This window comes from Larus michahellis, chromosome 7 (genome assembly GCF_964199755.1).
Source record: "Larus michahellis chromosome 7, bLarMic1.1, whole genome shotgun sequence".
In the NCBI taxonomy this organism is placed as follows: domain Eukaryota; kingdom Metazoa; phylum Chordata; class Aves; order Charadriiformes; family Laridae; genus Larus; species Larus michahellis.
The window spans coordinates 39,218,978-39,246,853 of NC_133902.1; the positions used below are offsets into that span (position 1 = coordinate 39,218,978).

General features: G+C 38.3%; 1 protein-coding gene and 1 long non-coding RNA gene across 4 annotated transcripts in view; one reads left to right on the forward strand and one right to left on the reverse strand.

The window, feature by feature from the left end:
• The window catches only part of LOC141746152 (uncharacterized), a 136,046-nt gene that overhangs the window by 59,944 nt on the left and 48,226 nt on the right, over window positions 1–27,876 (forward strand). The window lies entirely within an intron of this gene.
• Window positions 1–27,876, reverse strand: part of B3GALT1 (beta-1,3-galactosyltransferase 1) — a 216,873-nt gene that overhangs the window by 40,443 nt on the left and 148,554 nt on the right. The window contains exon 3 of one of the 2 annotated variants that reach the window (XM_074594037.1): window positions 26,880–26,984. The exons of the other annotated variant lie outside the window; for it this stretch is intronic. The gene's annotated coding sequence lies outside the window, so the exon portion shown is untranslated. The remainder of the gene's footprint in view (window positions 1–26,879; window positions 26,985–27,876) is intronic. 2 annotated transcript variants of the gene reach the window in all.

Consider the following 27,876-nt stretch of genomic DNA (forward strand, 5'->3'; position numbering starts at 1 on the left):
TTCCTGGTCAATGAAGCGTGAGATTAAAGGCTGATGTCCAAATGTGAGAATCCAATTAGCAAGTGAATTATATCTATGGTACAAAAGTAAAATACTGCTATTTATGTTACATATTCTAGCACAGTGTGGTTCCTATCCATGTAAATTATAGAATAATTTATTATGAGTAATTAAATATATATCTGGAATAACAATATACGGTGTCATAAAGAAATGGCATATAGGAAATGCAGTATAGAAGTGGTATTTTTTATTCCACTTCATGTTGTTTTCCACACTGAACAATACCCATCAAGGCCTTTAGTGGTGTAAGTTGTGATGGATACTGACTGCAGTTTCATAACTTCTGATAAGTTTGGAAATAAGCTGACTCAGCAGTTACACAATGAAAAAAGGGAGTAGAAAAGGTGATTTATATAAAAAATATAGGGTAGGAGAAGCATGTTCTTAAGAATATGTTTGCGGAATCAGACTGCTGCATTTTGCAATGGTAACCAATTCTTCACAGTCTAACGATGCTTTGCACATTCCTGTGATGTGTTTCCTAGAACTAAGGCAAAAAAAGGGGAAATTGTACTGTTTCTTTGTGATATGTTGTTTGAGAAATAAGCCTATGAAGCTTAAAGGTTGCTTTTTAAGGGAGATGTGGTCCTCTTAAAGACTCAAGAGATTTTGGTGGGTAAAGACTTGCAGGTTTTGGAATGATCTAGATAGAGGTTTATTTCACTGGTCACTTATTTGGATGATTGGGATTTTACAAAAGGAGTCTGGGGAAATGCATTAGTTTCTTTAAAGTGACTAAATGTGTATAGTTTTATGATTGTTCTCACTTTATTGGATAATGCACCTTTCTGATTTCCTCTTGATGACTCCCCAGAATATATTCATAACTCATTAGGATCATGCCTAAGCGTTCAGTGTCTGAACATATGTGTCCGTTGCCTGCATCTAATAATAAATTATAAGGGAAGAGGAGGACTGTGCGGTTAGTTGTAGGGACTAGAGACCCCTTTTTGGATGACCATGAAGAAATACAGCTGATGGAAGAAGATAGATAGATTCACCCATCTATCCGTCTCAGTAGAAACATGGGGCATATATTATGATACACGCATATGTGTAAAGAAGGGAAAATTGAGGGCATATCTTTCAAACAATGTAGAGAATATGCATTAATATGTACTTATGTGTAAGTCTATAAAGTTGACCTAGACACAAAAAAAAGACATCAACCAGATGTGACCCAGAAGTCCTGTATGCCTGGTAAACTCTACTGAATAACTGCTCTTGTAACTTTGAACACAATACCTTGCTAAATGTGGTTACAGAGATCTTAAATCCACATTGGTTCAGGGTAATGTGAAAAGAGGTCTGTCTAAAATGAGCATGTAACTATATGCCATGTTAGTAGAATCTACATCGTGTAAGCTTGGCCTTGTGATTCCTTTTATCATGGTTGCCCTCATCTTACAATCATATAATTAAAATGTTCCTAATTACCATCTTATAAGAAGGGCCTTTGAATGAAGCTGGTGAGAAATTTGGATGAGGAAATAGTATAATTTTATGGTTTCATTGTTCTTTGTTCTTAGCAACGCTTGCTTCATCCTCACAAGCTATCACTGTGTGCGGTCACTTTCCTTTGCTGCAAGACTGTTCTCATCTTGTCATGACATCTGCTCACAGTCTGTGTTATGGATTTCACTGCGGTGTTATTCTTCCAGATGCTGCCAAAGGCTATTATTCTGGGGGGAAAGTCACCTTTTTAAAGGTATAAACATGAAAGTGGGAGTTAGTGATCATAGTCTTTTTTGTGAGTTCTGCTTTGCCAGACTCTCTTGTTTTATAGTATGAAACAAAACTTCATTAGACAGCGTGTGGTTGCTGTGACCTCTCCTGACACTGTTTGCTGTTTTCCAGTATTGCTGCAAAATTTTACAGTGAACAAGAACCTCCTGAAAGTATTCATAGTGTCAGTACTAGTTGCCACAGTGCTGTTGGCTCTATAAAGCTGGCAGAGATCAAGCTCCATTTCTTTCTCTTCTGTTCCTTTCCTGTTGTAATTGCATTTCCTGCAATTAAGGTGACAAAACTATCTAGGGAAAATTTAAGATTTCATGGTAAGTTTTACACTACTTCAGCTCTTGTCATAATTTAGGAAAACATACTCAAGGGAAAAGATTGAGGAAGTCATCCAGATAAGGTGTCAGATGGTAACGAAATACAAATATTTTGGCTAGAACCCATGGAGGAGAGTGTCATCCCTTAGAGATAGTCCCTTTTCTATTCATGGTACTATTGTACTATTCACTATGTCTTATGAAAAAGCATAATACAGAAAATGACCTGATTCTTTTTTAACACGAAAGGGCGTGCAGGAAGGGAGCCTCTTTGAAGGAGGGGCACTCCACTGGCCAAGTGGAGGACACATAACCCAGCAACTGGGCACCGTTCTGTGACCATCTGCACAGGTCAAGGGTACTCATCCTACCTGACCCTCAAGGCAGCATACTGGGCACTCGTCAGAGAGCAAAGGTTACAGCTCTGCTGGGGGGTCTGTATCATCTACCCCAGCAGTGGCCAATGCTTCCACCCAGATGGAGCTGTTGAAGGGACAGGCTGCAGTGCAGACCTGGGACTGCAGGAACTGCCTCCACCTTTCACTTGGGGCAAGGATAGGCAGCAGACCCCAGGTGGAGGAACTCTTGCAGCAGGTGACTGAGCTGCAGGAGGCAGCTGAGGAGGCTGCATAGCATCAAGGAGGCTGAGGAGTTAGATAGCTGGTATTGAGTGCAGTCTGCAGCAGGTCCACAGCCAAACAACCAAAAACTCCCCCACCAGCACATATAGAAGGGAGGGGGGCCAGTAATGCGGAAGAATGGAAGCTTTCAACGGCAAAGACCAGCAGGAGGAAGCCTCCCCTGAAGCCTGAGGTACCCTTGCAGAACTGCTTCACTGCTTTGCAAACTGAAGAGGAAAGACGAGTCACATCAGGAGAGAAGCTGGAGCTGAGTAAGGCAGCTTGATCTGCTTGCCGTATAATAACCAGTGCAACTAAGAAAAAGTGATGGGTGATAGTAGTAGGTGACCCTCTTCTGAAAGGTATGGACGCGCCCATTTGCTGACTTGACTCACTGTCTAGAGAGGTGTGCTGCTTGCTGGGGGCCGATATCAGGGATGTCACTGAGAGACTACCAAGCCTTGTACAGTCCACTGACTATTATCTGCTGCTGTTGTTTCACATGGGCACCAGTGCTGCCACCAGGAGTAGTCTGAGGAGTATCAAGAAGGACTACAGAGCCCTGAGAGTGGCAGGAAGGGACTCTGGGATGCAGGTAGCTTTTTCATAAATCCTCCTGGTCAAAGGGAAAGGGTTTGAAAGAGCCAGTCAAATCTGTTAAGTCAACAAATGGTTACAGGACTGCTGCCACAGTCAGGGGTTCAGCTACTTAAACTATGCAACTTGCTTTGAGAAACAAGGTCTGCTGTGGGTTGATGGGGTCCATCTGTCAGAGAAGTGGAAGAGCATGTTTGGTCATAGTCTTGCCAAGCAGGTGAAGAGGGCTTTAAACTAAAGTTGCCAGGGAAGGGGAACCTCAGTCCATCCCACTCCTATCAGTTTGATGCCAGTGCCAACAATAGGTGCCCAGAGCCTGGAGAAGGATAGCAGGTCAGCAGAAGAGCACCTGGAGTGCAGCACAAAGGAATTCCAGCCAGTAAGTCAGCTTCATCAGGGGCCCAACTTAAATGCAAATGCATGCAGCATGGAGAATAAAGAAGAGGAGTTAGAGATGTGTGCACACCTGCAGGGCTATGATCTTATTGTCATCACAGAGACATGGTGGGATGGCTCCTGTGACTGGAGTGTTGGCATGGAAGGATGCAGACTCTTTAGGAAGGACAGGCAGGGGAGATGAGGAGAGGGTGTTGCCCTCTATATCAATCACCAGCTGGATTTCATGGAGCTCCGCCTGGTTGTGGATGAGGAGCTGCCCGAGACCTTATGGGTCAGGATTAAAGGGAGGGCAGGGGCAGGTGGCATTACAGTGGGGGTCTGCTACAGGCCACCTGACCAGGAAGACCAAGTGGATAAGGCCCTCTATAGATAGATAGGAGCAGCCTCATGTTCACAAGCCTTGGTACTCATGATATCCTGGTATCTTTTGGAGGGACAATACAGCAGGGCATAAGCAATCCAGGAGGTTCCTGGAATGCATTGATGATAACTTCCTTCTCTGAGCAATAGGGGAGCCAATGAGAAGAAGTGCTGTGCTGGACCTTGTTCTCACCAACAAGGAGGGGCTTGTGGGGAGTGTGAAGCTTAAGGGCATCCGTGGCTGCAGTGACCATGAAACAGTGGAGTTCAAGATACTTAGGGCAGTGAGGAGAGTGAACAGCAAGCTCGTTACCCTTGACTTAGGAGAGCAGACCATGGCCTCTTCAGGAATCTGCTTGGTGGAGTACCATGGGTTAAAGCCCTGGAGGGAAGAGGGGCCCAAGAAAGCTGGTTAATATACAAGGATCACCTCCTCCAAGCTCAGGAGTGGTGCATCCCAACAAAGAGGAAGCTGGGCAAAAACACCAGGAGGCTTGCATGGATGAACAAGGAGCTCCTGGACAAAATCAAACAGAAAAAGGAAGCCTACAGAGCAGAAAAGCAAGCACAGGTATGCTGGGAGGAATACAGAGAAATTGTCTGAGCAGCCAGGGATCAGGTTAGGAAAGCTAAAGCCCAGATAGAGTTAAATCTGGTCAGGGATGTCAAGGGCAACAAGAAAAGATATGTCAGTGATAAAAGTAAGACTTGGGGAAAATGTAGGCCCTCTCTGTAAGGAAACAGGAGACATGCTTACCCGGAATATGGAGAAGGCTGAGGTGCTCAATGACTTTTTTTGCCTCAGACTTCATCGGCAAGTGCTCTAGCCACACTGTCCAAGTTGCAGAAGGCAAAGGCAGGGAGGAGCAGAATGAGGAACTGTCCCCTGTAGGAGAAGATCAGGTTCAAGCCCATCTGAGGAACCTGAAGGTATACAAGTTTATGGGACCTGATGAGATTTATCTGTGTGTCCTGAGGGAACTGGTGGATTAAGTTGCCAAGTCACTATCCATTATATTTGACAAGTCATGGCAGTCTGGTGAAGTTCCCACTGACTGGAAAAGGGCAAACATAACGCCCATTTTTAAAAAGGGAAAGAGGAAGACCCATGGAACTACAGACCAGTCAGGCTCACCTCTATGCCAGGCAAGATCATGGAGCAGATCCTCCTGAAAACTATACTGAGGCACATGTTAAATAAGGAGGTGATTGGTGACAGCCAATATGGCTTCACTAAAGGCAAATTGTTCCTGACAAATTTCATGGCCTTCTACAATGGGGTTACAGTGTTGGTGAATAAGGAAAGAGCAACTGACATCACCTACCTGGGCCTGTGCAAACCATTTGACACTATCCCACAAGACAACCTTGTCTCTAAATATCGTAAACCTCTCCTTAAGAGGGAGGACAAATAAAGGACTGGGGAGGGAGCACAAAACTATAGGGAACACAGAGCACAGACGTTCTTGAGTTAACCACCCAAAGTATAGAAGTCTCTGGAATATATATATATTTTTATTTATTTTTATATATTTATATTTTATTTATATATATTTATTTATTTTTATCCCCACCCCCCCCACCCCGAGATTCAGTCTGTTCCAAAATGCCTGATGATGTAATACCTATGGTGGGATCCATTTTCTTAATTTTCTAAGATCTCTGCTATTTTTTGAGATGCAGAAAAAAATCAGTGCATTTTTAAATTTATATTCTCTCTTTTTGTTGAATAAATCATTCTGACAGGACAGGAAATAGCAGTCTCCCTGCTGTGGATATAAAAGATACACTCATCTTTGTACTGAACCTCTGGATCTCATGCCTGTTATTGTAATAGTCTTTGTTACAACTGAGACATGGAATAAAACTTTCAGCAAAGGTTTATTTTAAATGTACTGCTTTTTAAAGCCTAAAGTGAGTGTTAAAGTAATGAAATGCTTTATATTCAGCTTTAACACTGGGCAGTAATAACAAAAAGGAAATATTTCTGCATTCAACCAGATATTTTGTATTTAATATTATTTATGCTAGGCAGGGAGAATAAGAGATACGGAGGTGGCTTAGAGATAGCTATGATTTTGCTAGAATTTTGCGTTTGAGGGTTGTTTATGGAAGCCAATGTGATTTTAAGTGGGTTTTTTTAAAAAAATATTGCAAACTGTTATTGTTCTGTGAAATATAAATTGTGACGGTTCGACTCATTCTAGCTTCATTATAACTTAGGGTCAGATTCCAAGCTCTGCGTAAAATCCTTTTACCAGACCCTATCGGCCTTGAAAAGTCCTTAACATCAAAATAGGTTCTATAAATAGCAGCATAAGTCGTTTGAACTGGTAGACAATATCTGCTGTTCCCTGGAAGTTCACATTAATTTCTTTCATTTATTGAGATGTTTTACCACTTCTCTGTCCAATAGGAAAAGTGTGCCTCTGTTCAGCCCACTCGACTTCTAAAGGGTGTGATAGTGGACAGATATAAGTGAGTCTTTGACTTAAGGGGAGACATTAGGCAGACTGAAAAGGCCAGTCCCATTATTCATCTGCTACATAAAAACAGAGCTGAATTAATGTAGATTTGAGTAGCTGGACTTGTGAATCATAATTTATGAAAACTGAAACATAAAGATTTCATTTTATAGGGTTTTTACTTCTCGAAGTTCACAGAATACCAAGAAACAACACTTCCCAGAGGGACTAGTAGCCAGTAAGGGTTGGAGGATTCATTTGTGTAACTTAGATTTTAATAAAAAATCCACAGGCATTTTGCCACTCATATCCACTATGCTGATACCCACTGTGCTGTAAAAGCACGCAGACAAATACAGAGCACTTATCAAATTTCACCATAAATTGTACATTTCTGTGAGCTTGTTGGGGTACACAGTTTCGTCAAAATTTCAGTCATCCATAGCAAACCAAAGCATGTTATCAAACTTGTTGTCAAATGAATATGCAGTGATGCACAAAGCATGTATTTTAGATCCCGGATTGTTAGAAGATTATGTAGGCTTACAGGGACTAATATGAAAGTAAGCTCTTTCACATCTGTCCAGAAACTAATGTTATTTTAAAGTGACACTTCAGTATTCCTGTATGTTTTTTGTCTAAGCACACATGGTAGCAGAGCCTTTCCTACTGTTGCAGATACTTATAATGCATTGTTTAGATGACTGCAGCAACTGATTACTGGAAAATCTGAGAAGAGGCGTGTAAAAGGAATTGGAGTGTTCAGCTATAGTAGAAAAACAGTACAGGTTATAATACTAGAAGTATTATATAAAAATAAATAGAATTTTAAAATTTCACATGTCATTGTTCCTGAAAATATTGCACTCTAGACGTAAAGACAAAAAAAAATCAGAAGCCCAGCAAAAAAGCCAAGAAAGAAGTGAGTCTTCCTAAACAAGAGAAATGTTTAGATCTTATGAGAGGCAAGTTGATTTTTATGTCACAGGCTACATCAAAATATATTTTAAATATAAATAAATAAATTTTCCTTTTGTAAGAAGCTCAAAGGTTTCCTCAGTCTCAGCTTTAATTGAAGTCCTAACTTTGATAAACAGGTAGATTCAGTAAAGGGGTGTAGGCAGCTACAAATAAAGAACATCTCAGTCTTGCTGGGCAGTGTGGCACCCCAAATCGGCCGTCACCTCCAGGCACACGCACTGAATTCAGTGCTTCACAGCAGGGGTCAGAGGCCCGTCTCAAACTAGTAAAGTAGGAGATGCTGCACAAAAGGAAAGCCAGCCGCAGATCCCATACGTGTTCTATGTTTGAGCCCTTCCAAGTTAACGTACTCATCTGATCCTTGCTATTTTGAATACAAAAGAAAGAAATAGTCCTGGAAGTAAAGATTAGAGCTCCCCATTCTTCTATGAGAGTGCTCTTAGGCTGCAAAACTCCTCCTCACCCTTTTCCAGATCTGAGGAGTGCAAGAGCTTTAACTGGCCAGATGGAGGTTAGGGCACCGTGACCATGGGATATTTGGTACAGGTCTGGATTTAGGGTCCCTCCAACAAAATTTCACTTTGGAAAAGCACACTTCTGGACCAAGCTTAATTCCCAGCTCGATGGGCTGGACTGAGCTGTGGGCCCAGGGCAGAGAGCTGATCGAGGAGGGCAGGCCCAGCAGCTGGTGTACCTGACAGCTGCCGACCGTGGTGTGCTTACTGGCTCCTCTGGCCTCTCTTAGGCATGGTACCTGGCCTTTCTCTGCTCTGAGGAGTGTGTTCCTCACGCTGCTAGTTAAGGTAAAAAGCTATAAAGCTGCATTTTGTGATGTGAGGAGTAGTGAAGGTGTTGGAGTAGGAAGAGATGAGACCAAATTATAAGTCCCATTAGAGCTGTGTGCTGGATTCTTGAGCTCAGGGCTCAGTGTCTGAAATGCCATTGTGGCCTGTTGTTATTAGCTATTGAAGATTTTCTCTTAGTGGTTGAACCAGAACCCTGCTTGTTAGCACACACTCATGCTGTGCTTTCTCAGGGCAGGCACAGCATTTTTTTTTTTTACAAAGAGTCTAGATAGCTCCTGCTCAAGCTGCTCTCACCAAAGCTCTTTATTAAATAGTAAAATGAACCCCTCGTAAGCAGAGTTGCCAGTGTCTGTCAGAAATAAGACTCACTTAAATTATTTAGAAAAAGGGAAGTAGTTGCTGCTTTAACAAATATTCTCCTCTGGTAAAACATTTCCTAGAAGTTAAAGCAGGAGTATATTCTAGGAGATACTAATTGTGCTGTAATGTTTCCTGCTGATTTGGTCTATGGCCTCTGCTGTTTAGCTGTTCTCTACACAACTTACGTGGTCTTATATCATTCAGTGGTTCAGTGATGCTTATGCCATTAATAATTCTCAGATGCTCTTCTAGAAAATTGCACAGTAGGATAAATCTTGAATGTGTTACTATACAGTTTGTCAATAGATGGGGAATTTCAGACTTTTTTAAAAAGTATGTCTCTATTAAAATGAAGATTTAATCCATGCTGTGTCAGGAACACTGATTTTATGATGATGGATGCTGAATGAAAAGCTTTAGAATAGATAAAGAAGAATGTAACTTATGGGTTATTATCAGTTTTCTCTTGAGTTTCTTTTCCTCGTAATATCTGGATGGGTCTCTTTCTTTGGCAGGCTCCCAGCACAGCAAGTAACCATACTAGGCTGTTGGACATATGCTATTAAAACTGATTGTCCGTGGCAGTGTTCAGACAATTTATATATTCCCTAAAACTTATTTTAAAAGGTCTTTTTGTTCACCTTCTGTCTTGAAAGCCAGTTTCAACAAGCAATACTGAGAGATTTTGATTTACTGTTATGAGTGATGGTTTTAAACATGCTGACACTTTCACAGGAAGATGAAAAATATACTCGTGTTACATTTTTTTCAACCCTGCCTGGGATTTCAGGTACATAAGGCAGATTGTGCTTTTGCTGTTCAAAGACTTCTTTGACTTTCCCAATGACATTTAGATATGGATTAATATTTTGTTGATTACTTTTAGCCTAAGCATTACTAAATACAAAGTCTGCGTATGTTGCAAATCTCTTAATAAAAATGAATAATTCTCTGAACATCTGTAAAAAGCTCTGCCATTCTGTGATTTCATTACAATCAAATAATCAGCAGTTATATATCTGAATGGGAGTAAAAAAATACTAAGAGTCTATGAATGCTATGGCTTTTGTTAGTAATAGGATTACTAAGATTTTGAGGATCCTGTTCATCGATTGTCCTGTAGAAGACAGCAGATGTGACAAATTTGGGGAATGCTGAATCAGTGCTGAAATATTTGCACTAGGAAAATGCCAAACTAGGTTTAGAAATATTTTTTATTCATTAAGATTATGTATATGTGGGTATATATTAATACTAGGTATATAGAAAGATAATACCATTAACCAGTCACCATACAATACTACCTCTCTGTCCTTTTATTGAGAAAGGAATGTTGTATGGAGCTACCACAAATTTAATCACTTTTATCTAACTGAATATACTACAATGTGAAATAGTTTTGGTTTGTTTTTTTTTTTCCCCTGAATAAATATTTAATTAAAAAGTTCTGGTTTATTTATGTGTGTAACACATATTTTTCTTAAAATGATGTGGCTTTAATTTAAAATTCTTCATATGTGATATTTCGATTTCCATATTCAAAATTTGATCCTTCCAAATTAGTAAATGAGCTTTTTTTTATTGATTTTTAAAATTCATCCCTCATCGTGAAAAAAGTGCTCAAACTAAACATTTGCAATAACTTGAATTTTGACTTTTTTGTTAGTAGGAGTATGGAATCATAAAATACTTTGGGTTAAAAGGGACCTTTAAAGGTCACCTGGTCCAACCCTCCCCTGCAACAAGCAAGGACATCTTGAACTAGACCAGGTTGCTCAGAGCACCGACTGACATGACCTTGAATGTTTCCAGGGATGGGGCATCAACCACCTCTCTGGGCAACTTGTTCCAGTGTTTCACCACCCTCATTGTAAAAAATGTCTTCCTTGTGTCTAGTCTAAATCCACCCTCTTTTACTTTAAAGCCATTATCCCTTGTCCTATTGCAACAGGCCCTGCTAAAAAGTTTGTCCACATTTTGACTATGTGCTGAAAGGCCTCAATAAGGTCTCCCCAGAGCCATCTCTTTTCTAAGCTGAACAACCCCAGCTCTCAGCCTGTCCTCTGATCATTTTTGTGGCCCTCCTCTGGACCCACTCCAACAGGTTGCTATGCTAGGTTGAATTTTATTTAGGACAATATTTTCAATTTCTTAAAAATAAACAATAATTTCCTGCCCATCTGTACGTAAGTTCTATTTTACACTGAGCTGCTTCCAGCTATAGGCAACGATTAGTGAAGGAGACTTCTAGAAAATTAAAGCCTGACTTTTGGATGGCCTAATTTTGTGGTGACTAGTATGAAAAACTTCAGAACAGCTTAATTACAAAGTACCATGATTGTTACTGTCTTAGTTGAGTGAATGGTGCTCCAGGCATCTGAAAATTAGATCCTCAGTTTTGCCTTTTATTATCATCAGTGGTCTTTTAAAATCTGTGTGTCATCATGCATTGAGTACTGTAGCTGCTTTAAGACTGGGGTGTCAGAGAGGACATCTTTTTCTGGTTCAGTAATCCCAACAGATGTCCTTTACCTCTTCTTATTATACAACTTGAAGTGAACTGAAAGATTCATTTGCTTTAGTTCAAGCCTTAGCACTGCTGATGTTTAAGCAGTAACATTGGTTACAGAAATATCTGCTTTTCAAATTTTAATTTGTGCATAGTTTGACTGACATGAGCTGTCTTTTCTTTCCACCCTACTACACGTACATGGTAATGTCACATGGCAGAATTTCCCAATTCCTTTTTAACAATATAGTGATTGTTTTAATTTACTGTCATAGGTGTGGTTGTAAGGTTTTAGGTGCTCTAGGGTGGGGAGTTCTCTGTGGGAAGTAAAAGCCTATTTCATACTTTTTACCAAAGTCTGTCTATCTTTGGTGAGATTAGATTGGACAGTTGGGATACATTAAGGTGATGTCCAGAAAACTCCATATTTGTCAGTTTCAGCATAGATATTTATTTAAACACCCAAGACGTCTCTTATCTTGGCATGCATGATTCTTCACAGTACGCTCATCAGACCAGTAAGAAAAATCCTCATAGATGGAAAAGCACAATTCTAATGAAGTCATTTTATTCTTTGCATGTTGTAAGAAACATCCTGACATTTTATTTTGTGAAAATTAAAGTTTGTATGTACATATTTGCAAGGATCTGAGAAATGTTTAGCCATATAGCCATAGAGCAGGATAGAATAGATGAGTTGTGTTTGATATTTTTTATTTTTAAATTGCAAGTAAATAAACAGTTGGGTTTGTAATGATAGGTAAAATAGCACTCTGTCCTGGTTTGAGATACTCTAGTATCTTAAGGGTGATATTATAAAGACCATTTAAATGCTTTGATTTAACTACTTAAATGGCTTTAATTAAGTAGAAACCAAGAAGAGGAACAATAAATGTACACCAGCATCTTACAGTGGACTGTAAAATGCTACAAAATTCCAGAAAGGACGTGGCCCAAAGTGAAACCATTGAAGTCAGTAGGAATCTTGTACAGCATAGTGCAGCTTGGCAACGGGAGAAAAAAGAAGGAAGGTGGGGCACTTCTCATTGTGTATACACTCACTGTGTATGCTGTCACAGAAACCAGAATTTAAAAGAATTATCTGTTCTGTTGCTTGAGGCCACTCACTGCTCCCTTGAAAAGCAACGCGCATCCTGGATGCTCCGCTACTATGGGTATGAAACCACAGTTGAAGAAAAGAATGTGTAATGATGCTTTCTTTCTTGTACTGCAGAGTTTCCTAATATGCATTTTTATTACGTTTTATAGTGTCTTCTGGCTCTGCAGAGTTAACAATTGTCTGTAGCCTTTTACTCCTCCTTCCTTTCACATTTATCCGTTATAAATCAGATACACCACTCAGTCTTCTTGAAAGTCTCAATTTATAGTTGAGCTAGAGTTTCCCAGCTATAACTAATCATGGTTCTCAGCTATAGTGTGTGTGAGGCCAAATTGTGCTTTTCGTGGACTTCTTAGGGAGGTTAGAATGGACCATTACTTTGTATCATGATCCATCCTGTTACATGGAGTTAGACAGTCTTGACCAGCTACAATGCAACCTCGCTATGCCTTTGATGTGTTTGCTAAGTCAACTAAAAGTATTTTTCAAATACTTCCTGCATTCTTTGATAGTGAAGCAAATATCCTTGTGATGCATGAGGACAGATTTTTGTGTAATGAATTTCTAATGTGTGTATTTTTTTGCAAGATTTAGACAATCTTCATGACCTGTAAGTAGAAAATGCTAGAAAATAAAAGCACATTGAGTAGCCTAAACATCCAGTCACTTGCATATGGGTACGTCTTATCTTATTGTTTAATTCTTTTGAACACTATGATCCTCTTCAAATGGATACAGAATCTTGAAGTTCTGTGTGGTTTGTGTTTTAGTAGAATAGACGTATAATGACTGGTTCTTAGCACCTTGATAGACCTAATCCTGACACTCAATGGACATCAAAGTTTGATCCTTGGAACCATCTATCTGATTTGCATGAGCTACTTATGCACAAATATGTAGCTAGAGGTACAGTAAATGGGCTACCGATGACAATATAATACAGAGCTCCAGCTGGCCCCTTTAGACAAACAGAGCTGTCATATTAACGTCTTGATACTACATACGGAATTAAAAGAAAGACCTTTTCTCTAATAACATGTACAAAGACTTCCATGGATGTTTTGTTATTTTAAATTGCATAGCTGTGCAATAAAACTGAAACTTAATATTGACGTAGCTCTGAAGTAATGGAAAAGATGATTATTGTCACCAGAAGTATTAGCTAGTGTCTGTTTAAGTAACTTGCAGTTTATGATGCTCTGAATAGATAATTCTAGTCGTGTTATATTCCTTTAGATGTAAAAAGAATTTTTCCTCAACTCTTTTCCTAGTCTGTTTGTAAAATATATCTAAATATAAAAATTATAAATTTTCTAATAAGCATGACCAAGTATATGTCAGAAGCTACTTGCCCTGACGTAGGACATATAAATTATGGTTAACCACAATGTTATCAAAGTATTTTTAATCAATACTTTTATTCTGAGTCACTTTTCCATTAGTGACTTGTGTAATACTAACACAACTTTTTGGGTCAAGGAGCCTGTTCAGACCTTAAGGTTCCAAATACCTTTCTGAACAATTAATAATCTGTGCAAAACAGGAATATTGTCTCTATGAAAACATGCAGTAGCGTTGCAAATTTAAAATTACTAGAAAATATAAAACAAAATAAAATACTATAACAAGGCAATCAATCAGGCCATCCTTGATGAATCCTTGTTAAAGTAAAGCAGTTAAATACCTTGTTTTTTATTTTTTTTTTTACATTCTAGTTCCACTTATCTGCTGTATGAAAGCCCATACTGGGCAAGGTTTACAGCTGGAATGCCAAGTGGAAATGAATTACAGCAGAACATAAAGGGGGCGGGGGGGGGAGAAAAATCTCCTTCCTAATAGAAATATGGCACTTTATATATGTGCAGTGTACACTCTCTTGCGGTGACTGGCTGCTACTGGAGAAGAAAGATGAGAGATGTGTAATGCTTCCCATCCCTAATCTTCCTCCTTGCAAAGGTCAGTGGCTCAGCAGCACCCTTAGCGTGTTCAGTCACTGTAGTGGGAAATGTTTCCCTTGCCTGTCATGCCCTTGTGCAATTTTAATTCCACAGTTGTAGTCTGATCCTTTAATGCTAATATGTCAGCTTCTGTTTTCTTCTCCAGAAATATTCAGAACTGGGATATAAGCTTAAACCTGTTCCATGTTTTGGCAAGAAGAGCTCACATGGTACAACATACCTGCTCGGTAGCTTCAGTGCTTTGAATAGTGATTGAAAAAACATGGTAACTCGTAGCAAACTGGGAATAGGCAATTGTGTTTTGAATGTTACTTAATTAAAGGTAGCTTGAAACTAAAGGTATAATTGGTGAACGGTAGTACCCATCCTTGGCCACGGTATATATCAGCTTGCTGCCTGGCTGGGAGCTTGAAGAAGGATTCTGCTTGGGCGACTCAGTGAGTTTGTCATTGTTCTGCCCTTTTGGTTATTTCATCCAGAGATGCTATATATAGGTTGTGCATTCAGAACTCCACCAGATGCACAGAGCAGAAAAATGGAATTGCTAAACGCTTTTCTCTTATGAGACGCTTTTCATTTCTCAGAGTATTTGATGATATCGTGGGGAGGAGGTATCTTTTGCTAGTATTTCACAAAGATTGTTGTGTAATTGGGCAGATATTAATCCAAACTTGGTTTATTTTTGTGTTTCAGGATCACTGTCTTGCACTGTCCAAAATACTTAGGTTTCAGACTTCAGCTTTGAACTTAAATAGTAGGAGATATTCAGAACACTGTGATTAAGGTTCATTCCATATCTTTCACTAGAATTCATAAGCGCTGGTCTCACCCTTTACGATGCATAGGAAATCACAGAATAAACCAGAAGGTACTAGTTCTGTGGTAGTTTACACCAGTTTTGTGCTAGTTTTACAGGAATAAAAATAATCATCTGCATAGAATTAAAAATATGAAATTACACTCATCTATAAAACTGAAATCTTGAAGGGCGTGCAGTTATTACTGCATCTAAAACGTGCCTTTGTCAATGTTGAATGGGTTTAAATTTCCTCTTTTATTTTTTCTTCCTAGAATTCTTCTGTAAATACAATTTTATCATGTATGTTAGGAAATAGTTGATTTTCATGTAAAGTCCCCGTGTTTGGATTTGAGAACATTTAGTGATGGTAGTAGAAATGCTCATGCTTTGCTGAGAATTAATAGCAGAAGTATTTCTATGCAATTTATTTCACCATAGTATTTTGTCCAAGGTAAAGAAAAATTGGTCATGTGTCCAACTTTTGCTTCAGTTACTTTTCTTCAAAAGCTTTTATCAGATATTTCTGATATATATTCTTCTAAGTGAAATAGTTCAACATATCTCAGGCTGAAAATATTTTACAGGGTATGACACACACACAAGACACCTGGAAGTAATGTCAGCTAGTTTGTATCTGAGCTGATGCATAGCTGATTTTAACTTTTGACCAGAATCTTTCTTTTGTGTCACTTTACTCTGGCCAAAATCACTTTTGTATGGAAATGGTTTTACAACTTATGTGGAAGGAGGTTATGGTTTTCATTTGTTTCCTAATAAGACAGAGTAGCATAGTGACTGCGAAAACTGACTTTACCTGATGCCTTTTATGGTCCTTTTGTCAAGATTAAAGAGATAAGAAAGGCAAATCCTCAGGCAACTAAACATGTGGAGTTTTTTAGATTCCCTGTGAGAGATGAAGCGGATAAGTTTGATCCTCGTGATATAGTGTCTGTTCTGTGAGCAAATAAAAAACTCTCATCCACAGATGTTTGTTTGGACACTTTCCCAAAAAGCTGTTTTCATATATGAAAACTCAAAAAGTCTGAATGTACTTTGTAGCTTGGCAACCAGAAGGTGTGCAAACACTGTCAGAGAAATGCTAATCCTACATTTCATTAACCTGTATGTCCCCTTTAAGGTAGAGGACACAGTTAACACTGTGTAGTATCTTTTATAGAGATATCAGGGTGCCTGTTTTTACAATGTGGACAGAAGAAGTGGAAGATTCAGCATGACAGCAACATTTCTATGTTCATAGTTTAACCAATAAAATCTGCCTTAGAATTACTGCTTTTCAGCAGTGGTAATTCCAACAAAGACATAAAAGTACTGTTGAGCCGCTTATACATTAATAGAAAGGAATAATCACTGGTTGACATGTTACTAGGATTTTATTTCATCTGCTTCCTTAGGTTTGGTCGAAATATGGAACTCTTTGAAAGCAACGTGTAAGTGGTGTATACACTAATCCTATTATTCATTAATAGGATTAATGAGTGTACCTCTTGTATATAGCTTTGAAAATGTACCCTCTAGGTCCCAAGCTTCCTTTTTTTTGTAAATTGATTGTCAAGATAATCCACATATAGGCAAGAACACTCTAACACATGAATTATGTATCTCTTCATTTATCATTAGTAAGCATTGTTTCTATACCTAGGGGCATTCTAGTAAAACAGTGAAAGTGAGTAATATGTTATGCTGATGCTTTTAATGGTTATCAGTTCTGTTTAGGCAAGGCATCTTCGATGAAAGAATTAAAGTTATCATTTAAAAAAATAATAAATTCACTCATCTGTGATTTCAAAAACAAATAGACTATTATAAAGTTCAAAGTACATAGGTATTAACTGAAATAGAAGTACTAGTGCGTTATTAAAGCTGCAAACAAGTTTCTTAGCTCATGATGTGCTGGCTGCTGTTTTTTCCTAAGCTGAGCAGACACTGATCTGAAAGACAGACATCATGTGTCTCAGTTTAAAGATCCAAAGTCATCTTGTAGGCAGGTACATTTTCAGAAATATCATTGCTATTCCTATAGAACGAAAGGCAGGGTTTTTTTCTATTTGAACACAAAAGTCTACTACAATTGCTTATGAGCAAAACTCAAGAGCTATCAACTAAAAAGAAACAAGGGACTACTTAATATTATCACATACTTTTCTTGCTGATATGTGTTTGAAGCCCGAGGCAAGGTACTTATGTCTGCCATTCTGTGGCTGAAAGCAGTTTTCAAGCTGGGATTGGTAGCTTTAATTGGTGAGTTTGAGTTGGATTTCTATTTCTTTTTCCCCAGAATGGCTCTTGAGTCTTATTCACATCCCTATGCTATGATCAGTGAACAAACAAAGAGGACAGTAAATGAAGCTCTTAGCTGATATGCTGTCCAGTAAGAAATTATAATGGCAGTATAATAGACATTATTATAGACATAGACAAAAAACATACTGCTTTTGCACTCAGGAGCACTTTTTTTTCTTTGATAGAAGAATCCAATATCCTTCCTATTTATCATTGCAACCTTAATTTGGCAGAACTGAACCCCTTCTTAAATCTCTTTAAAAAAAAATTCTGAAGAGGAGGAACTAAAGATGATTCAAGCCTCATCATGAGATAACTTTGGTCCATCCCTGTTTTGAAAAAAAAAAAAAAGGAAACACTTGACTTATTTTTGTCACTGTAAAAGCAATTAAATGAGTAAAACTCCTACTGAATACTTGTGGAGAAAAAAAATCCGTAAATTCATTCTCATTCATTTTTTATTATGCTGGAAGAAGGAGTTTTGTTTCAAATATTTGTGTCATACAAATGTGTAAACAGACTTTTTTCCTGTGCAGAATTTAGTAAATTCAAATTCGTCTGCTTGATCATGATAGAATTGTATTCAAGGTGGAAATGGAAATTTAGACTGCCTAAAAATTGTTCTTCCCAAGATTTCCTTCAAGCTTTGCCACCCTTGGGTACTAAAATCCAGCTTGTTCTATACTGCTTAAAGGTGGAGTTGCTGCAAATGTTTTTAATCAGGAGCACAATGCTGTAAGCTCTTCTTTGTGAAAACTTATCAAATTCCTTGGGCTCTGGGTATATAAACATGTACAATGCTTAGTCCTGGCCCTTTCTTCAGACTGTGTTAGAAAGACTGTTAGAAGTTGTATACCACAAGAGACTTTTCTTATGTTTTGTTTTGTGTCTTCTAGCTGTGACAAGTTTATTTGTACGCTTTAGTTTTCTATTTCTGAAACAAAGACCAGTGTAATCAATGCTCTTCAGTAGAGTTATCAGGATGGAAAAGGTAGCAAACCAGACATTTGTGAAGGTACGAGATGGAAATCAGGGTGCTGTGTTTTAGTCCCTAGTCTCTGGAATATATGCTTAAATATGATTAAGGGTAAGATTCCAAAACCATCTGTTCTATTCCTGTGTGACAAGTATAATCCTATGCTAGTCCTATCCTGCAGCACCTGTATCACTTGTCTGGGTACAAGTCAAAAATACTTCTTAGAGAAGTCTCTGATGAAGAAACTAGAGTTTTCGAGTGAGATTTAAAACCTGGAAGCTTACCAACTTTAAAATCAGTGACAAAGCTCGTTCTGCTAATTGTGATATTCAGCACAATATGGAAATCAAAGGTTAAAATTTGTTATTGGCTGCTATTTTTTGAAGTACTTAGTGGAAAAAATGGGTTATGCTCCTATGACTACAAATTCTAGGTTAAGATAAGGATTGTTCAGTAGCTGAAGATTTTTAGAATTTACTAACTGGGAAGTTAGATAATAGCAAGGTGACTAAAGGTTAAGCAACAAGATTTAGAAAGATTTATGGATGTATGGAAAAAAGTTTAGATCATGTTAAGGCAAATGATGAGGATATGAGACTATTGCGTAGCAGAAAAACATGGTGGTGAGAGAAACATCACTCGTATGTTGAATCCCCAGCGTTAAAAATCTTCATACTTGTTTTGATGTTTATGAATGTTCAAACTGTTATGATGTCATGAGGGAAAGTGGCACTATGCAAATACAGTGATGCTTCATAATATCATTGCTACACAAATTAAATTCATGTTCAAGGAACCCGCTAGTGCTTTCAGTGCAGAAGAACGAAGCGCCTGCTGAAGCACAGAGTGTGTTTTCATATCTCTCTGATGACAAGCCCTCTGGGCTCAGATAAGAAGAGACTGAGAGAATGGTCACTTGGTCCATAATAATATCTGAGTAGCGATGTCCACATAGCTTTTAAATCAGCTACGACGACTAACCAAAAAAAAGTTATATCCAGGCTGTGTGCTCTTTATAGATAGCACAAAGATTCATTTCCCAGATTGCTTTTGAAGGAGGGGCAAATGTTATTTTTTGGTTGATAAATGGGATTAGTGTTCTTAGAGACAGTGGTATCAGGTAAAAAACTATATCTTTTTTGCTGTGATAGTAATATAATTTCAAAATGTAACTTTCCTTTCTCCTACTTCTTTTCCCCTGATATTTTATGCTGACATTGTGTCAGATGTGTTATCTAGTCCGCTTGCCTGCTTTGCCTCTGAAGAAGTCACATGCATATAATATTATTTTACATAGGACAGATTGTTTTTTACTAGCATATTTTACTCTTCAAAGATTTGAATTCCTTTTGTGAAGCGTTTTTTATACCTGGAGGAAAAATAAATTGACAGAAATATAGAACATTTGCTACCTCATTCTCAATCTCTTCTTGCTTCAGTGTTTTAATCATTCATCAAATGATTCTTCTCTGCAAAATGATGTCAGTACAGAAGACAGTCAGGCCATCTACAGAGATACATTCCAGAGGTCTTACATTGGCCTAATGAAAATTCTAATAGTAGACATGGCTGTTAATGTGGGTTTTTTTTAAATTTTGCAATGAATAATACATTATTGATCTTTCCCTGAGCTTAACTCTTGATGTATTAGCAAAAATCTAATTACATCTCTAATCTGTGACACCCAGTGGTGTCCCTCAGGGCTCAGTTTTGGGGCCAGTTTTGTTTAATATCTTTATCAATGATCTGGATGAGGGGATTGAGTGCACCCTCAGTAAGTTTGCAGATGACACCAAACTAGGTGGGAGAGTCGTTCTGCTTGAGGGTAGGAAGGCTCTACAGAGGGACCTGGACAGGCTGGATCGATGGGCCAAGGCCAACTGCATGAGGTTTAATAAGGCCAAGTGCCGGGTCCTGCATTTCGGTCACAACAACCCCAAGCAACGCTACAGGCTTGGGGAAGAGTGGCTGGAAAGCTGCCCAGCAGAAAAGGACCTGGGGGTGCTGGTGGACGGCCAGCTTAACATGAGCCAGCAGTGTGCCCAGGTGGCCAAGAAGGCCAACAGCATTCTGGCTTGTATCAGGAACACCGTGGCCAGCAGGAGTAGGGAAGTGACCATGCCTCTGTACTCGGCACTGGTGAGGCCTCACCTCGAGTACTGTTTTCAGTTCTGGGCCCCTCTGTACAAGAGGGACATTGAAGTGCTGGAGCATGTCCAGAGGAGAGCTACCAGGCTGGTGAGGGGTCTGGAGACCAGGTCATATGAGGAGAGGCTGAGGGAGCTGGGCATGTTTAGCTTGGAGAAGAGGAGGCTGAGGGGAGACCTCATTGCTCTCTACAACTATCTGAAAGGAGGTTGTAGAGGTGGGTGTTGGCCTCTTCTCCCAAGTGAATAATGACAGGACCAGAGGAAATGGTCTGAAGTTGCGGCAGGGCAGGTTTAGATTAGATATTAGGAAGAATTACTTTACTGAAAGAGTGGTCAAGCGCTGGAACAGCCTTTCCTTTCCAACCATGAAGATTCTATGATTCTATAATGCACTTCTAACAGAAAAATGATTTTCAGTCTACCCAAAATATTTGTTATTCGCTGTTATGGCAGTTATTGTTAACTGAGTAAGTTGAAAACCAGAATATATTTATTTTTCCACGTATTTTCCTGTTGTTCTATAACAGTCTCTTAGACAGAAAATTAGTATGACCTTATGAAAATAAAATTAGGGAATCAAAAACCATTTTGCAAAATACTTTATTTGACACAGATGTATTTTCAGAGAGGAGAAAAGTACAAAACCCACAAATTCATACAGAAGTCAGTGGGAGTTCTGACCTACTTAAGCTTATGCAATTTTAGCCATTATATTTCTGTGTCAAACTATGTAATGTAATTTATTTTTTTATTTGGGTTTGGTCTGCATATGAAATATTATTTGAGAGGATTTTTATCGTATATGTGAATCTAAACCAATCTTGTTTTATCAGTGCAGTGGATTAGTTTATATCTCTTAGGACAGGATTTAAAGTAAGAGTCATCTGCTTCTGTGAATGTCTTTTGTTTCGTTAGTAACAGATAAAACAAGCACAACTAATACTCCTGGCTACAGAACTGTATTTCAATAAACTTTTAAAATGAAGACTAATTAGATGACATGGTCTGTAGGAATGAAATAGAAGCAGAAGTGTAAATGAAATACTGATAAAATTAGACCGAAGATGCAGTCCAAACCTCTTCTATTCATGGTACTTCTTTTCTACACAAACTTGCCAGAGTTAAACATAAGTATTTTGTGACCTTGTAAAAACCTGATGTTTGTATTCTTTTTGTTCTAGCTCTTAGTAATAGAGGGATACATTGCTATTTTGCTACTAATTAAAATAACTGGGCATTTTGTGTCAGTTATGAGTGAACCCCAGTAGGCAGCTATTTATTAATTTCTAGGAAAGTAAGGCATCATTGTGCATAACAGTTGCTTGGGAAGACAAATGCCATAACTCCGAACGTCCCTCTTTCCTCCTCCTTTCCCCCAGCTTTATTGCTGAGCATGATGTAATATGGTATGGAATATCCCTCTGGTCATTTGGGGTCAGCTGTGCTGGCTGTGTCCCCTCACAAGTTCTTGTTGCACCCCAGCCTACTCAGTGGCAGGGTGGCATAAGAAACAAAGATGGCCTTGACACTGTGCAAGCGCTGTTCAGCAATAGCTCAAACACTGGTGTGTTATCAACACTGTTCTGGTCAGAAGTCCAAAACACGGCACCATATGAACTGCTGTGAAGAAAATTAGCTCTATTCCAGCCAAAACCCATAGAATGTCTGCAAGGAAGGGACAAAGTCAACACGTAAAGGACTAACGCAAGAAATAGAAAAGAGGTGGCTGCAGTAGCCTGACCAGAAGAGATCAAAAGTTTCTGTGTGAGCTACCAAGCAGTTGTGACCTACCTATAAATGCTATAAATGCTTTGGCACAATAAAGCAAGTAATAGATTGGCCACATAGCATGATCTGTTTGGGCATACCTTCAGTGGTTATCATGGACAAATACGCAACTTTGATATTCTTGAGGACTGTGACTAAGTCTGGTTCTCTTTCACATGTTTCTTCTGCAGTTCTTCTGTAGCACATAACAGAACTGCACTCAGTGCTCCTTTTTGTATGTACGTATCTCAGTGTCCTCTAAACTTGTATAAATAAAACAAGCAAATGCTATTTCTTTCTATGAGATATGAACCTTGAGTAAAGTGAAATTTCATCTCTCTGTTTTGCAACATAAATGTCACCATTATGGTGAGCTGAACATCAGTGCAGTTTGTTCTTGTTTGCCTATCAAGCTGAAGAGCAATTTCATGACAAGCCTGGGGTCCTCTACAGAGAGCTAAACCCAGCATATGCATACGTAATTAACTGTAATTTATTAATTAATTAAGTGTACCTTCTCAGGTTGCCATCATGAAAACTGTATTGGGTTTATTCTTTAATACATTGATTACAATAGATTATTCAGTAGCAGAGAGAACCAGGCACAGCTGAGCAACTTTTGCCATGCTCATGGCATCAGGACTGCTGTTCACAGCTTTATTTGAGAAGGTGAAAAATGTTCTACTGATAGCGCTGAACTTGATGCAGAAGGTGGGAGGGGACAAAAGAAACAGGCATATCCCTCTGAAGATTGATAAATCCTATTTAATCCTTCCAATTTCTTTCTCTCTGTTTCAAAAGGCTATGTGAACACATTGCCAACATTTTCCTTTTTTTCTTTAAATTAATGCAGATAGTTATTTTGTTGTATCTCCTGCCTTGAGGGTTCTCTCATTTTTCTTTGCCAGGTTCCTCCAGCCATCATTCCCACAACTTGCTTTATGTAATCCCTGCTCTATTCTCACCTCCAAGATACCATTCAATTTGAGTTTGTACACGGAAATTTTCTTTCAGTAATGCAAGGTGAGGTTGTTCCAGTGTGTTTCCTTCTTGCCACCCTCCCCCTCCAAAGTTTGTACGGTTTTGAAGTCAGCCTTCTGGAAGGACACGAAACACTACAGGCAATCATAATTTTGTGTTAATGAAGTTATTTGTCAGTGAATTAAAATTCAGAAGTTAAGTTTTTAGTTAATTAAATATGAAAAATAACTTTGATATTAAGTTCCATTTATTTTACACTGCACTTTCAGTTTTCATTATTATGCAGATTTTCTGCATTAACAATGAAATCTAAAAAACAAGAATGAATGAAAAGCATGTTCTGATCAGTTAACCATGGCAAGCTAAAATCCTGTAGCTTAGTACTTGCCTACTAACCAGAAGTCATTGACTAAATTTTCAGGTTATGGTCTTATAGTCTCAAGTAGCTGGAAATGAAATAATTGATGCTGTATCTATTTAAATGCATTCCCTATGATCTAATTGCTTTTGCTGTAAATGATTATGCCGGTTCCTCATTTAGCATGCCCATTGCATCCACTATGATTTACATGATTCATTTAGTCCTCACTTTAGCGTAGATTAAAATGTTGGTGCACTCTGAAACAGGAAGTTAGGACTAAGAGTGTGTAATTTATTTGAAACTCAAGTAGATGCTATTTAGGTTAATGTCCAAATGGTTTGAAATAGGTCTTTGAAGGTACTGACCAGGTCTGGTGTAGGCTCCAAGTGCTGCCTCCTGCTGCCATTGAATGTTCCTATATTTTTGCAAATATTCTGCACTTCAGGGTAGCAGTATATAGCAAATGGAGAGCATGTGCACTGGGTTGTGCATTCCACCCTAGACTGTGCTTTTTTGCACACTGTTGCTTTGGCTTATTTTCTTCACAGAAAATGTATATGCCATGACTGAAGGGATACAGAATAGTCGCTTTTAAGGTGAAGGGTGGGAGAAAGGAATAATGCTTAATGGTTGCTGTTGACTGGCAAAATGTTGTATGTAAATTAATGCATTTTGACTTTTTGTGTGGACAGATGGTAGGTTAAGGCAAACCTAAAGATATTTCCTCCCTTGATAATTTTGTCAAGCAGCATAGCAGACTGTCAGTTTGTATACTGTTCTAATGGGACAAATTTTTTGACTGCTGGGTTGTTGCATGGTGCTAAAACTGTGAGAATTGTAGCTCAGTGCTTTATCCTGGTGAGTAAATGATTGCAAGTATCTGCAATCATACAGATTGGATTCCTGAGTGACTCTGCCTGTGAAGGATAATAATTTCTGGCATCTTAATCTCCCTTCTCTTAGTGCAGATATCTAAAAATAAAGGCCACGGTTGTATTTAATTTTGAGAAATCCAGCATGCAACTTTTAACCTGTCTGAGCTCTGTGGCTCCATCCAGCCACCTCCTCTCCGCAACTCCTAAGGAAGAAAACTTTCCCCAGTTGGTTCCATTTCAGTCCTTCTAATGGTGGTCTCCTGCTCTGAGTGGCTGAAGTGCCTTCTATTTTGTCCTTTGCCAGACTTTTGCTGATACACAAGCAGGTTGCTATTTACTCTAAGAAACAGCTTAATATGCACTTCTGCAGTGAGTCTGGGAAACATTACTGTCCAAAGACAGTGGCTGAGGTACCCACTGAAACTGAGAAGACCTAACACCCACCTTGACAGGATTGACTCAGCATATTAACTGGAAATTTCAACCTCACTGCTGACCCCCTATATTGTGTCAGCTTTTAGTTTGGAATTTAGCCTTTGATCGTATTTGTTTCTGAAGTAATATTTATAACCAAAGCAGAAGAATAAAGTTATTTTAAAAGAAAACTTAGATCAAATTCCTGGGAAGGAATGGATTATGTTACTAAGCGCTCCCCAAGCCTCTGTTTTTTGATTATGAGTAAGAAGGCAACACGAAGAGCAGCTGACTTACTGATCTCTGTCTTCACTTAAAAGTCAGAGCTCGGGCATTCATTTAGAGGACTGAATATTTCTTTTTTTCACTAGAGCCTGTACAGTTCTGACATTCACAGTTAATATTGATACTCTGTAGGCCAGAAAGTATTAGCAGAGAAAGAACACATCAAGGTTGATTCTGCTTTGAATGGAGTTAGTGGAAGTTTAACCATTTCTTGTAAAAGGAGGAAGACCAGACTGAAAAAGATTTCTAATTCCAATGTGCTTAATGGTTGTGTGTCTGTATGATATAGATTTACTCACACTATTTTGAGTGTATTTAAAAAAGACAGTCTCTCTTATTTTCTAGGGCATTATTTTCATTTTAGTCTCTCCATAATTAGTTTCTATTTATAGAGCAGATCAAGAGAAGTAGCTCGCAGATGTCAAAAAGATGCATGTTTTCTCACATATGTTTTCTTGCTTTAACTTTATGCAAATACTTCATTATTAATGCTTTTTAAAAGAGCAAAGGAGGTATATAGACTTTAATTTTTTTCTGTATGATTAATACCAGCCATTCTTTTTTTGCTTTCGTTTGTAAGTACTTCAAACTCTGCTATAGAAAGGAGAAATGGGCTATATGTATTTAAAGGTACAGCTAAAGACTAAAATAATTGCAATTCTCAATTTTTTTAGTCACCTACATCACTATAATGGATATCTAACATGAAAGTTCTATTTTACAAAGTGCTATTACCAGCACTTGTTTCCATTTTTCATCTTGGAAAAACATTTCATTTCCAACTTATGTTCTTCCTACATATTTTTAAATTCCCTTACATTATAAATGCTCATTCTTGTCTGAAGAGGTTAGGTAATTTACTGCTTACAGACAGTAATGCTACTGAAATTGTGGTAAAATAACATGTGGGATTAGAGGAAAAAAAAAAAAGTGATGAGTACATTTACTATTGCCCTAGTCACAAAGCTGTGTGTTTAAATGCATGTTCCTGTGAACTGTATTCTGTGTGCTAGTATTCTTGTATATTTTATTCTGTGTATATATTTGGTATCAGGCAAAAGTCCTTTGTAGATGCAAATAAAATATAACTATTGCCTTTTAATATGATGCTAATAATGAAGTGCGTAAAACAAGTGTTTAAGGCACGTAGGTATTCTAGCTACCGTGGTAGTATAGAAAAGAAAGACACCATGAATACTGAGAATCTCAAAGTGTGAGCCCTTTTTTAAAGCAACAGCAACCCCCCCCCTTTTTGACCTTCAAATGACCTCCCTTACCACACTGCCTTAAAGATGAGATAATAATGGAAGTACCCTTTGTTTATTTTATCTCATGGAACAAATATTTTTAGTAATGGCTTTTGTGTTTTTGTTACACACAATTTCTCAATAAATTAATTTCAGCCTTTTGTATTGTATATCTGCCATCTTGGATTGTAAAGGGCAGAGGGCTTTCTTAGGTTTTCTTTTCCTGTTAAACACTTACATTTAGAGTAAAGAGTCAAATAAAAATCTTTAATCCAAAGAACTGGTAAACGGTAAAAAAATTCAGTCAAAACTGTTTAAGAAAAGCTATACTATCCAATGAAATCATATAATACTGTGCATTTTTAGTCTTGTGTTAGTATAAAAATATAATCCAGTTTATAATATCATACAGTTATCTAGGTACTTACCATTTTAAAAGCAGCATCAAGTGGAATCGGTGGAAAGTCCCCAAGGTGTAATCAATAATTGATTAAAATGATGAGCCTTTATGGTATTATTTTGAAGTGCACAATCTGAAATTGGAGGAAATTTACTGAGAGTTGTATTTTGTTGAAAGAAGGATTTTTCAGACATACATTAACAACAAAATGATGTCTATTGCCTTCTACAGAGTACAAGGAGAGTGATTTATTTTGAAAATGTCTTTCAGCTGGGTAACTAGGTAACTTACACTGTGCTACACGAAAGAGCTTGGATCCCATTTCATGAAGCAGGATTCCAGTGCAATGAGTGAAGGAAACAGATGGAGTAAGAGGAGGACAGATGGGTACCAAAAAATTACAGCCATCTTTTGCAGTACCTGTGTATTAGCTGCCATAAATCAATTTATTTTCATTTATTGAAACAGGAAAATCATAGATTATGAAGCCAAAGCATAACGGGGCCCAAACCCACTCTATGTTGAAAGCATATATTTTTAGTGGTTAATAAGAGTTCGAGTTGGGCTACATCTGAGTAAAGTGTCCTGTGGGTAAGAATTTCACCCCCAGTCCAATAATTTAATTCCATTAGGGAGATTTAAATATCTGTCTTATTCAGTCGGGAGGAGATTTTTTGGCTATTCTGCTATATTGGACATCTGTAAAGCTTTCCTTGTAGCCCAGAGATGCAGTGAGTGCTAGGGGGCTGCTGCACCATAACGGCTTCAAGCAGCCTGGGAAGGACCTAAACCTGGAGACCCCAAAGTAAAGGCTGAGAGTGCAGGAGGCCACTTTCTCTCCTGCAGTAGCCTGGAATTGCAAGACACGAATGGTGGATTAGAAAATCAAAACAAATTTACTATATATATACCAGCAGTTTTTATCTGCTGCGTGGCACAGCTGCTCTGTCACATACTTGACCTTGACTTAATTTGATCATCCCTGTGGTTAAATAGGAAGTTCAGCTGTGAGCCAAATAATTTCT